This window comes from Lepidochelys kempii, chromosome 24, assembly GCF_965140285.1.
Source record: "Lepidochelys kempii isolate rLepKem1 chromosome 24, rLepKem1.hap1, whole genome shotgun sequence".
Lineage (NCBI taxonomy): Eukaryota > Metazoa > Chordata > Testudines > Cheloniidae > Lepidochelys > Lepidochelys kempii.
Genome location: NC_136403.1, coordinates 9,154,200 through 9,167,581, shown reverse-complemented (window position 1 = coordinate 9,167,581; position 13,382 = coordinate 9,154,200). Strand labels below are relative to the sequence as shown.

The 13,382-nt window shown below is 55.1% G+C and overlaps 1 protein-coding gene across 4 annotated transcripts in view; it reads right to left on the bottom strand.

The window, feature by feature from the left end:
• The window catches only part of SEMA6C (semaphorin 6C), a 92,275-nt gene extending 83,009 nt beyond the window's left edge, over positions 1-9,266 (bottom strand). For all 4 annotated transcript variants that reach the window (XM_073323013.1, XM_073323016.1, XM_073323015.1 and 1 more), the window contains exon 1: positions 9,134-9,266. The gene's annotated coding sequence lies outside the window, so the exon portion shown is untranslated. The remainder of the gene's footprint in view (positions 1-9,133) is intronic.
• Positions 9,267-13,382: the final 4,116 nt, after the last annotated feature.

The window sequence follows — 13,382 nt, the reverse complement described above, 5'->3', positions numbered from 1 at the left end:
ACCTCATTGTTGTGGTAGGGTTGTGAGCACACACTGCAGTTTGTTATTGGAGGGTTGCACACATACCCGGCTGTTATGGTAGGGTTGTGCACAGTGATTTGTTACTGTACCATCACACACAAGCACACACACCCCTTGTTATGGTAGAGTTGTGTACACACAGCAGTTTGTTATTGTAGGGCTACGTACGTGCCAGTCTGCTATTTGCAGGGTTATGCCCATGCAAGCTGGTTACAGAAGCGAAGCCGGTGCCAGGTTGTCATTGTAAATGTAGCAAGTCCTTGTTATTTGAGGGTGTGTGCATGCCAGTTTGTTATTGTAGGGTCGCACACTTGCCCATTTGTTATGGTCCCCTTCTCTCGCCACTGGACCACAACTCTTTCCATACATAGCAACAGGGTCCAAGAGTCTTGATCCCCTGCCCACCAGCTCTAACCCTTAGACCCCACGCCCCTCCCGGAGCCGGCAACAAAAGGAGTCCTGATGGCCCATCTCCCACTGATCTCAGGAGAAGGTTTGGGTGGGGAAAGGGTAAAGCAGGGGTGTTTCCTGTCAAATAGCAAAGCAACCCTGCCATGGGGGCAGGGAATGGGTTCTCAGTCCCCACCCAGTAGAATCCTGGCCCCCACATCTCACCCAAGCTGCTCACCGAGGACAAATATTTAGATGCACATTTGCTTATTTACATTTCCCGCAGCTTGGGGCTGGATCCTGGAAAGCCAAGCACCCCATTCATCTCCACGCCCACCCCAGAGCAGGGAGTGCAGACTGCCAGCGGGCGGTGCCAGGGCTCCCCCCTGCACTGCCCCTCTGGCTGTGGGGGAGCAGAGTGCATGGGGCTGCAGGGTGTCCCTATGGCAGGGGAGCAGGCTCCGCACCCCAAGTCACTCCTGTCTTTCGCTGCCCGTGGGGGGTTGCAGAGGGGTCCTGGGCCGCTCCCCTAGATCCCTGCCTCTGCACACGCACTGCCCCTTCCCCCCACCACCCTGGCCGCTCCTCTGTTCCATTCCTACCCTATAACCGTGCACTAGGATTAACCGGCCCCATTACAATGCAAAATATTTGTATTCACTCCCAGTGCAAAGCCCAGGGGGCAGGGGGGAGGGGGAAATCAATGGGGTGAGGTTGCCCCCTACCCATCTGCAGAGGCCGCTGCCCGAGAGCACATTTGTATTGCATCTAGCACTCTGCCATCTCCCTGAAAGGTCACCCTGATAAGGCTGGAAGGGGGAGCATAATTGTAACCCATGAAGCCGGACTAGAGATCTTTATTTATACGCTGTTTGTGAAAGCCGAAGCGGCAGCATTAGTAGGAGCGATTCCAGCCGCTGCAGCCGGTAATCAGGGCTGGGGGAAATAATCAATTCACTTATTTTAATTTGGGGTTGGTTTTAAAGGCTTGTAAATACCAGAAATGGAGCAAAGCAACGACTTGGCAAGCAACGGAGAGCAGGGTAGGGGCTCATCAGAGGCAACTTTTGTTCATTTAAAAGCTTAAACATGCCAAGACAATTCTGGTCCTTTATTTTTTGCAAGCCAGGATCATGCTGGTCATAACATCCCAGTCTGCAGGTGGTGCCTGAGTGCAGCAGGGCAATAGCTCAGTGGGGTTGGGCCACGCTGCCCCCTGCACGACGTGCAGCTCCTGACACTGCTGCGAAGCGGGTGTGCGGTGGGTAGCGACCCTACCATAACAAAGCAGCATCATAGCCCCACGGCCCACGAGAGGCCCTACAATAACAAACGGGCACCACAGCCCCAGGCCCACGCGAGTACCCTACCGTGTCAAGGCAGCATGCGCAGAGCTTGGCAGTAATGTTGCAGTAGAGCTACCTGCACACGGTGCGAGGCACCAGACCCACATAGCCCAAATGTTGCTCCATTTCCCCCTGCGTTTCTCTGCCCCACAGCTCAGGGACGTAGTGGCAAAGAGCAGCTGCCCCAGCGCTCGTCACAGGGCTGGAGATGCGAAAACCGAGCCAAACGCCAAGGGCGTTCTTCAGGCAAACCTCCCAGCGACCGGATTTGCCCCGAGCGCACCGAAGACCCTACAATAACGAACAACTGGCTGCAGGACAAGACACAGTGCATGCGGGCCAGCATTCCCCAGCCCCCCCTGCACTAACAAACCAGCGCCTCAGGGTCAAACGATAACTCTTGGTTGCCCCAGCCAGCATTTGCAAGAGGCCCTACAATAATAAAGCCAGCGGGTGCTGCAGAGTGCTAGAGAGACCCTGCAACAATAAAGAAGGAGGCGCAGCCCGGCGCCTCGGAGTCACCCAACAACTGTTATAGAGAGCTCCAGCCGCTCAGTGCAGATCTCAACTGGAGGCTCTTTGGAGCAAGGACTATCTCTTTGTTCTGTGTGTGTACAGCACCTAGCGCCACAAGGTTCTGGTCCAGGACTGGGGCGCCTATGAGCTACTGTAATACTCCATATAAATAATGTACAGCGCCTAGCACACTGGGATACGGGTCCAGGACAGTAGCTCCTAGACATTATCATAATACATCTAATAGCAATAAAAAGGAGAGTGTCCAGTGGTCCTGGGAGTGCCTGGGAGCTACCATAATACACCTAATTTCAATACAAATGTACAGCACCTAGCACAATAGGGTCCTGGTCCCTGACTGGGGCTCCTAATTGCTACCATAATACATCTAATAAATAAGAATAATAATAGTTATAAAGCTGGTGTGTACAGCAAAGCAGTCACCGGCGACCCCACAGAATCAAAGCAACACAGAGAGTCCAGCGTTACCAGCGCCACTCCATGCTAAAATTCTCAAGCATGCGGCCCAGCAGTCACCTGAGACCCTACAATAACAAACCAGCACGTAAACAAAAGACAGAGAGGAGGAATCATGTCAGGGTGCTCTGTTTGCAGCCTGAGGCACGCGGGCTATAATTAACAGCCGAAGGAAATATATTATATATATATATATATATATATATATATATATATATATATATATATATTAGAAATAAAAATAGATGATGGATCTTGTGCCAGGGCCCCAAGCGGAGGAACCAACCCATAGTTTTCCAGAGGAACAAGAGAGGGCGCCTCTTGTGAATGGAAATCTCTGCTCGGCTCTTTCCATCCTTGAGCTCCAAGCGGGGCATGGGATTTGATCTCACAATGGACGCCCTGGGGGAGGAAAGGCCAAGCCCGGTTATTGACCAAAGCTCTGTCACCTGGTGAATGTGGGAGGACAGTGGGTCGATCTCTCCTGTGTCTCCTTGGGCTAGGAGCTGCAGTTATCTCGGGGCCGGGAGGAGGGGGAGAGACAAACACCCCGACCTCCGCAGGAGAGTGAGGACCTGGGTTTGTGGCGTCCCAGCACACCTCGCTGTTTTGTTAGCATGCTGGTAATCGGCACTCATAAGAGACCCTACAATAACAAACCAGCATGCATGGCCCGATGGCCCAGGAGCAACCCGATCATTACAAACCAGCATACACAGAGAATTACCAGGTGGGATCACATTTAGTATAGCCCAGTATAGCCAGTGACCACAATCAGCTGCGTCAAAGCAAGAAACCCTGCAGCTGATTCCGGTCACTGGCTATACTGGGCCAGGTGGATCTGCAACAGCTGCAAGAAACCCTGCAGCCATGGGATAGCCTGTCCCCAGGGAAAGGCCCCTTGTGGCGCACCCAAAAACAAGCACACCCGACAAAAACAAACCAGCACACGCAGCCCCAGCCCCACGGGGGCCCGACAATGACAGGGCAGCATACGGCCCCACCTGTACAATGAGCAGTGTTTCATAAAACTGCTCACAGTCCAGGAGTCAGTTCCTCTCTCACTGATGCGCAGCCACTTCTGGGGTGGAGCACCACCACTGCTTAACCCTTAAAACACCCACAGTGCTAACAGCTCTCAGGGGGGACATTTTTCATCCTTCCAGCCATCTCTAAATGCTTTACATGGGCGGGTAAGTATCATTATGTTCTTTTCACAGGTGGGGAAACTGAGGCATGGGGAATGACTTCCCTGGGGTCACTAGGCTGGTCAAGACCAGGAACAGAACCGAGGAGTCCAGTGCCTCAGCTGCTGCACTGCATCACATCCCCCTTTCCTCCCCCAGATCTGTCCCAATGGTTCCTCGCCTGCCCATTTGGGACAGGAAGTGAAGAAAAATGCTGTTTCTAATGGAAACCACAAAGGGGTGGAGGAGGGGGATTTGCACAGGAGAACTGAATTCCCTTCCCTGGAGCAGGAAGGGCTCAGAGCTTATGCCAAAGGCTCCTATACACTAAGCCAGGGAGCGTTCGGCTGTACAAAGGGCTCTGGGATGCAGGCTAAGGAGATGGCCCCAGGGCCCGTGCTGCTGTTTGTGATCCTGGTGAAGAGGCAATCACGGGACCAGAGCGCTGGGGAAATCAGTCGTTACCAGGCATGTCCATCCACACATGGCTGTGTCACCCCATCCTGCCAGGGTGCAGGCCCCAAATGCGGCAGAGAGATTCTGCCCCAGGGGCCAGGGAGAACTGGCTGGCCTGAGCGTGGGAGATGCAGCGTCCCTCAGCCTCCAAGAGAGGGCGCTGTTCTGCACCCCTCTGCGTGAAACGAGTTTGCTGGGTCTCAGTCCCAGGCCCAATGAGCCGCGTGGCCAGGCGGATGGCAACTGACGCCACCCTGCTTGGCATTCACTGGTCTCCTTGGTGAAAGGCCCAGGGCAGAATGGGTCACGATCACAAGCCTGACTCCCCTCTAGAGAGTTGGTGCCTTCAGGGCAGGGCAAAGAGAGTGGGAGAGAGATGCTTCCTCAGCTGTCCCTGATTGGTGGAGTGAGAGTCTCCAGGGCTGCCAAACCGGCAGTCACCCCAACTTCAGAGATGGGGGGAGGGCTGTTAAACCAGCTTGTTCTAGTCTAATAACAGCTGATTTCCACAGCTCTAATTGCCAATCAAGAGATTGAACAGCCCCCCTAACAGGAAGATGGGGCTGGCAAGACAGAGTGAGTCTCAGGGGGTCTCTCAGCCAATCCCCACGTCCGGTTGTAATCCCTGACGGGCTCAGGGGGCAGGGAGGGGATATTTCCAGCTCCCCACCCCTGGCCTGAATACACCAGGAGCTGTGATCTTAGAGGGCCGGAGGGGGGAGAATCCCTGCCCCCCATACACTGGCTGGCTCTGATCAGGGCTGGAAGGGCACCCCCAGCCCCTCACCTGCTCCTCCAGAGCCTCTTCCCATCTTTTATTGTTCATAATAACTAAAGGGAGGTTGGGGGAGGGGCGGGAGCGGCTCCACGTCCTGAATTTCCAGTGTGAGAGAGAGATCCCTGCAGAGAGCCACAATGCAAGAGCCGGAATCCGGGGCTGCGTCCCTAGGACTCAGCCGGCTCTCATCCTGCCAACGCCGCGCCAACCCATGCTGCACCTCCCAGCCCTTCAGCAACAGAGGGCAGGGGGGCAGCATGGTGCCTACACTACAGCAGGAATTAGGCGTCACCCTGGCCAGGGATCCGCAGCCCCACGGCAGGTCTGTGCTGGGATCCGTCTGCGTCCGGGCAGGGGGCAGGGTAGGGGGTGGAATGTGTGGGGCATAGGAAGCAGATCTCCTCCCCACTCTTGCCCACCTGGATGGGGAGGGATCACATATACATACACGCACGCACCCGGGGCGCCATGATTTCCCAGCCCCTTATGCCCCACCACCAGCGGTAACTCCACAAAGTTACTGCAGCCTCAGAGCTTTGCCACAGAAGGGAGCGACTTCTCCCTCCCCACACCTCACCCCCTAAGTTGTTCCTTGGGCTCCCAACAGATCAAGATCTAGAGGGTCCTGACACTCAAGCTAAGCTCCCACTGATGCTCCATAGCAGCTCTAACGTGAGCAGTACAGGGCCAATGACACACAGTCGAGGCATTCCCATTCTATCCAGCAGAGGGCAGTCTCTCCACCAGTTCATAACAAGACATAATGCTCCTCTCTCTGGTGTCTCCTAGAATACATTTCATACCTCCACAGGCTAATGGGATTTGGGATCCATGTAATATGATTCGCAGTCACAGCATAACCTGCTTCCTACTGACATGGTGCAAAACACCTCAGAGTCACTCTAACTTTCCATTAGGAATAATATGGGCTATTACATGTAAGAGAGCAGTGCTTAGACACCCAAACTGAAAGTAGGGCCCCATTGTGTCTGGTGCTGCACAGACATAGGGGCAGAGACAGTCCCTGCCCCCAAAGAGCTCACAGTCTGAAGAGATAAAGAGCAGGGGGAGAAACTGAGGCACAGAAATGGGACACAACTGATCTAAAATCATCCAGCAGGCTAGTGGTAAAGCCAGGCTTAAAACCCAGGCATCCTGAGTTCCAGCTTGCATCCTACCCACTATATTCCATTGGAAGATTTGGAACAAAAAACCCCTTTCAGCATCTCACGCCTTCGTGAAAGGGAATGCCCACCCCCGCAGAGCTCTAGCCATGAATTTCTGCCCTCTCTGAGCTCGCAACCTGTCCCGGGTTGCTCTTCGTCAGCAAATCACTTTGGACAAATTGGTTTTGGCCGCCAGCCTTGCTTTCAGATGGTTCCCTTCTGCCATCTGAGGTGTGCAGTTGGGCACCTCTGAATCACATGGTGTCGCAGCTCCCCCTGATTGGAAGACTGAATGCTTGAGGAGCTGCTAATTGGTGGCTCTAAAAACCATGGAACTCGGACTGCGTGAACTTTTTTCACACCTTTCCAGTTGCTGAGCAAATGTCTGTACAGTCTCTGGGACAATGGGGATCCGGTCCCTATCTGGGGCTCCTAAATGATACCATAATCCACCTAATAGCAATAAAAATGTACAGCGCCTGGCACAGCAGAGTCCTGGTCCATGTCTGCAGGCTCTCACACGCTACCATAATCCAGATAGCAAATAACCACAATTACAGCCTCGTGCATCACAGTGAAACCTACACAATGCTTTTGTTTACACCTCACGGGCCAAACCTGGGGCGTAGCATGAGGGACTGGAGAAGAGAGTGTGACACCCGGGGCTCAGGAGCTCAAGGAGCCTGATTCAGTCTGACTGCCCCATCGGAAGCAGCCCCATGATGGGAGCTTCCGCTTTCCTTCTCGCGTTAGAGCCCATTCCTCTTAAACAGGAGTAACCGAGGCTGGATGCGCACGGCGCTGTACAAATGCAGTCCCAAGGAATCTCGCTCCCTCAAGCCAGTGCCACCCCCCTCGGTGTGCCAGGCATGGCATTATCGGCGGAGAACAGCTTCCGAATCCGACACTGCAACCTGCCGCCACCAAGTTATTAAGGAAACGAGTGAGGATCTGTTCCAGCCCTCGCCTCTGACACAACACGCAGGGCCCTTCGTGCAAAGAGTTGACTCCTTTCCAGGCCTCACAGGCAATGTCACAGGTGTCGTCCTCCCCGACGCCCAGCTGCCAACACTAGTGTGGCAGCAGGCGGGAGGGGAAGGAGCGGTTGGAAAGGGTTAAAAAAACCAGAAGAGATTGTTTTTGTTTTTCCAGGACGGATTTCCACATGCACCATTCAGAGGATCTGAAATTAAATCTGAGCCTGCGGAGAGAGGAGTTTTATTGTGCCACTGGGTTGCAATCTGGGAGCAAATCCATGATCCTGGCATTTAGCGGGAGGGAAAGAGTCAGTTCCACCGTTGATTTCAGGATCCCCCAAAATACCATCTCCCCGCCCCCCCATTCCCCTCCCCGATTGAGACCAATGAGAACAGGGCACTAAAGGAATTTCTCCTTCCAAGGTTTCCAAAGCAGCCATCGGACCCCGAATGAATTTCACTGAGCCCCCTGCCCCTTCCAGCAGCAGCCACCCTGCAATCCCCGGGGTGCCAGATCCCCGGTTTGGGGGGGGGGGAGAACACGGACACCCAGATGGCTCTGTCCACTGCAGCAGCCTGGCTCGCAGACCACGCCGAGCCTCGCTAGCTGCCCAAACGGGCAGGGGTCCGAGCCAGGGCAGCGGATTAAAATAAACTTGCGCTTGCAAAACAGGAGGGGGATTGAATTCCCCTCACCCCTCCGCCCCATATCAGGGGGCCCCCGGGGCTCTTTTCGCCCCCACGCTACCGTGCTGAACGGCAACACCCGGGGCATAAAAATAATGAATAAACTGCAAACTTTCCAGCCAGCCTCCCTGCCTGCGAGCCGGGCTTCTGCACACGCGGCTCGCCGCCGCTCCTGGTGCTGGGGAAACGTGCCGTCACCACAATTCACCAGGGTTGTCTGTATTTGTGTCGGGAAGGGATGGGGGGGGGCAGCCCTGGGCGAAGCGGGGTACCCCTGACAGCTTGTTTGGGGGGGAGGGAGTCTGTCCCCTATAAACGCACCGTCTCCTACAACAGCCCCCCTAGCGCTGGCTTTAGTCCTTGGTGATGCAAAGTGCCGGGTCCCCTTTGCCCGGCCGGTGGGCTCGCCAACTCCCGTGGGACCCCCGGGATCACGGACCCGCACGCCCGGCGTCGCCTAAGCATCCTGGGGGGAAAGAGGGGTGCACCCTGCCGACCCAGCCAGCGCTCCGGCACCACCACCCCCGGCACCCCCCGCTCTAGGAGCAGGTGAGAAGCCACCTCCAGCAGGGGGCAGATTTCCAGGCCAGCAGCAGCCGCTCAATCTCCCCCCCTGCCGCCCCCCCAAGAGCTCGGCTCAGAGACAGCCTCCCAGCTGTGTGAGCCTTGGCTGCAACCCACTGGTTTCCAAACAAGACTTCTTGGACACAGGATGCGAGCCGCTTGCCAAGCAATCCCCCCTCCCCCATGCAATTACTCCCCCCTCCCGTGTCCTCGCCCCCCCATTGCTGCCCCCCACCCCCAAGACAAACAGGGGCTTCCGTTTGCAGTGTCAACGCGCGCACCTCCCCGCCCAGGTGGGTTGCCTCCCCCCATTTGCAGAACAGAGACACACAAACACACATCCAGGCTGAACCCCCCCGGCTCCGATCGCCGCCCCCCCACCCCCGCCTTTGGGAGAAGTTTCACGCCACGGAGCAAGTCAAATCGCTAACTCCGGACACCCCCCCGCCCCGGGCAGGGCAGGCTCCGCTCAGCCCCGGGCACAGGCAGCCGGGGCTGGCTCCTTGCACGACCCCAGCCCCCGACTCCCGATCCTGGCAGGGAAGCAGCCCCCCGCCGCCGCTCTTACCTCCGATCCCTGCAGCCCCGGCTGAGGCCGCCCCGTCCGGGGCCCGATCCCCTGGCGTGCGGGGAGCTGGCGCCCCGCAGCCGAGTTATAATCCGGCCCTGCGCCCCGACGGCCGAGGCGGGGGATAACAAAGCCCTGCCTGCCACGGGCTCGCCGCTCAACGCCCAGCCGGCCCTCCCCCGGCAGCCAGCGCCAATCTCCGCGCAGCCCTTGCCGCTCCCCTCCCCCGGCCCAGCCCAGAGTCCTCCCCCTGCTCCCGGCCTTGGCAGCAGCCAGCGCCGCTCCCCGGCAGCCGGCGGGGAGAGGAAGGGGGAAGCCAGGGGGAGCGAGCCCGGGCTGTAGGCCCGTCCCCAGGGTGGTGCCCATGGCCCCGAGGGAGAGGGGGAGGAAAGGGAGGAGAAGGGATCAAGGAGAAGGAGGAAAAGACCCGAGGAGAAGAAGGGAGGAGAGGAAAGACGGGCCAGGGAGGATGGAAAGGGGGCCAGGAGGTGTTGGCCTTCGGTGCAGCCCCGTGAAAAGTTCTCCCTCGCCCCAGAAGCGCCACGTTTCTGCTCCCCGGCAATATTCCACCGTTTCGGAATTTCCTCTTGTCCCCAGTGCGAGAGAAAGGGGGACGTTTCCCCTCCAACGGGGCGTCGGAGCCGTCGAACTGCCCATCCAGGCCGAGGGCCCGAGGGAAGCGAAACCCCCTTTCCGTCGGTTTTGCGGGCGAGATTGCCCCGTTCCCGCCAGCCCTTCTGTGCGGGGTTGTCCCCCAGCGGTGCTGAGCCCCCGGGGAGTGGCTGGGACTCCTGGAGCCGCTCAGCGATGGCCCAGCTGCGTCAGGGTCAATGCCAGTCCACAAACATGTGTGAAATGCATTCTCCCCGGGTGCCCTAGGCTATTGACCCAGGTTTTGAAAAGCTTTTATCCCAGGGCCTTGTCTTCACTGGGAAACAGGGTGTTTGGACCCATGTTAAAACCCAAGTGTAGACAGGGCAGTGTGTATTTTAACATGTCTTAAGCCACTTGGAGCCAGCCCTAGAGGGGAGCCTACAGTGTAGCACGACCAGCTAACTTGTTAAAGCTCCGGCTTGTCTTCTCTGCCCTGGGGCTAAAATCCTGGCTCCAATGAGTACAGGTGAGGTTTGCCATTGACTTCGGTGGGGTTAGGATTGTAACATGCGTTGGCTAATATATGTCAGCTAACATGTGAGTTAATACAGACCAGCTAACACATGTTAGTAAATACATGCCAGCTGACATGTGTTAGCTAATACATCCCAGCTACCGTGTGTTAATTAATACGTGCCAGCTGACATGTGTTAGCTAATACATCCCAGCTACCGTGTGTTAATTAATACGTGCCAGCTACCGTGTGTTAATTAATACGTGCCAGCTGACATATGTTAGTTCATGCATGTCAGATCACATGTTAATATACGTCCGCTAATGTGTTAATTAATACACGCCAGTTAACGTTAGTTAATGCATGTCAGATAATGTTAATACATGCCAGCTAACATGCTAGTTAATACATGCCAGGTAATGTGTGTTAGATAATACATGCCAGCTAACACATGCTAATGAACACAGATCAGCTGCCACATTAGTTAATTCATGTTTGCTAACATGTGTTAGTTAATACACACCAACTAACACGTTAAAACCACACCTGCTTCCTAGTGTAAACATGGTTGTAGTGAAGACACACTCTCTCTCTCTCTCCCTGATGCGTGTGCAAACACCCACACCCACACTTTCTACCCCAAGTTAGACTTGAGGCTGTGCTAGCCAGAAAACAACTTGTGGGAGGACTCATTATCTCCGCAGAGAAATGGGCAAGCAGCAGAGAGTGTGTGGAAACCCAGCCCCCCCCCCCGCCCTCCCCCACGCTGCTTTAAAAGGACAAGACTGCAAAGCTGGCTTGGGCTGGCTTGGCAAGATGTTGGCACTGCCCAAGCTCTTCTGCAGAGAGACACCTGCCCAGGTAGCAAGGAAATGCATGGCTAGAACGTGTTCTTCTAGCACAGCTCTTCCTGGTGCACAGAGGAGTCCCGGTTTAGTGCCACACGACGGGAGGCCACAAATGGTGCACTTGAGGGTGTGGGGAATAAACACACAACAAATCTTGTGCTAAGTAAAACATCTGTCACTCCAAGAAGCATTTGGGTGCTAATTAGCCAATTATTTCTCTCTCTATCTCTTTTTTTTTTAAAGTGTAGCATCAGTAACGGGGGCGGGTGGGGGGAGGAATTGAATAAATAAAAATATGTGACGCTCCTGCCCCCGATAAACAGGGGCCTGCACAAAGGGGGGGGCCAAGCAGGGGCCTGGGCCCCCCCAAGAATCAGCGGGGGCCCAGAACTCCTCCAGCCCTGGGGCCATGGTGGCGAGAGCGGGCTCCTCCAGCCCCTGGGGCTGCGGCAGGGCACAGAACATACCCCTCTAAAAGCAATCAAATTTAAATTCCTGTGCATGCCCCTGCCAATAAATAAATCTAGGAAGAAATTATTTTCATTCAGAAGATCTTAAACCATGCCACCGTTTTCCTGATCTCTCTTAAAATCAGAAAGCACGAAGATGATGAATACATTTGGATTTTGTGTGTGAGTGTGTTTATAGTTGTGTGTTTTTATTGCTCCGTTTGCCTGGGTAGAAAGTGCCGGTGTAATTAGCAACACAGCAGCCTAAGATGCTGGGATTTTGAAGTGAGAAGAAAGTTTAAAAAAGATCAGCCATTTTTTATGATTGTGTGGTTGTCGCTGCGACTTTAAAGGCCTGCTGCTGCCATGTGTGCGTACTCATCTGCAAGGATAGATAGATCTGAACCTGTGCAGCACCCGACACAATGGGCCCTGATCTCGGCTATTCTCTGTCTGTGCAGCACCCGGCACAATGGGCCCTGATCTCGGCTATTCTCTGTCTGTGCAGCACCCGGCACAATGGGCCCTGATCTCGGCTATTCTCTGTCTGTGCAGCACCCGACACAATGGGCCCTGATCTCGACTATTCTCTGTCTGTGCAGCACCCGACACAGTGGGGCCCTGATCTCGATTATTCTGTGTCTGTGCAGCACCCGAGACAGTGTGGCCCTACTGTAACAAACCTAAGAACACTAATAATGTAAGAGGGAGAAAAGTGCCAAGATAAAAATAGTCTATCCCACATTTCCTATAACCGATCACTCTGGGGTTGTTCAGACAGACTCTGAACTGGCCGATTTCCTTCCCGCTTGTGGGTTCACTTTTTGCACTCCCCTCAGCCGGCACCGGTTCTCTGTTCACTTTCTGTTTCAGTCTGTTTTGCTTTCTAGCTCTAGGGTCTGATCCAAACCCTACTAAAGTCCAGGCCAGTCTATCCCATTGACTGTGGTGGGCTTTGAATCAGGCCCCTAATGATTTACACTCAAATTAGGGCGGTTAGTGGATAGTGCACTGGACTGGGAATCAGGAGACCTGGATGCTAGTCTCGGGTCTGCCACTGGGTGGCCTTGGGCAAGTCGCTTCCCTGCTTTGTGCCTCAGTTTCCCCATCTATACAATGGCTGAAAACCACCCTGCTTTGTAAAATGCTGTGAGATCTGCGGGTTGAGGGGTGATATTAATATCACTGGGGGTTTACATGCTTTATAGCATCTGTTGGCTGAGCTCACTGCATTCACAGGGGGCCCCCTGCATCTCTCCATCTCCTGTGTGTGCCATCCTCTACAGCAGGTTCTCTGTACCTCCCCATACCAGCATCTCCCATTCTCTTCCCCCCACGCGGGTGCCAGGGGTTCTGTGCCCCCCACATCATAATTATTTGTGTCTTTCTGTCCAGGAGAGCAGAGAAAGGGCACCAAGCTGGGAGCTAAGCCCTGGTAAGCCCACCTACTAACCCGTAGCCGCAGCCTGATGATTTACACCCAACAATTTTGGTTTGGAAGAAATAAAACAAGTTTTATTGATCGAAATACTAACCAGGCCTCGCTGGCACGAGTGGCCGGCGTCAGGGAGCGGGGATGCTGGGTTACCCCACTTCCAAGCAAAGTCAGTGGGAGCTGCAGGGACTCGGGCCCAGGGCTCCTAACAGGGGCACATCCGATGCTGAGTGCCCGTGAGAATATGGCCTCAAGCATCCCACTGAGCGCTGCAGGCCCTTGGGGGTCCCCAGTTGGGTGCCCCAAAACGGAGGCCCTAGCAATTAGAGACTGCTTTTGGACATAGGAATGGGTAGACTGCAGTCAGGATGCCTGGATTGTATCCTCCAGCTCTGGGGGGAGAGACAGA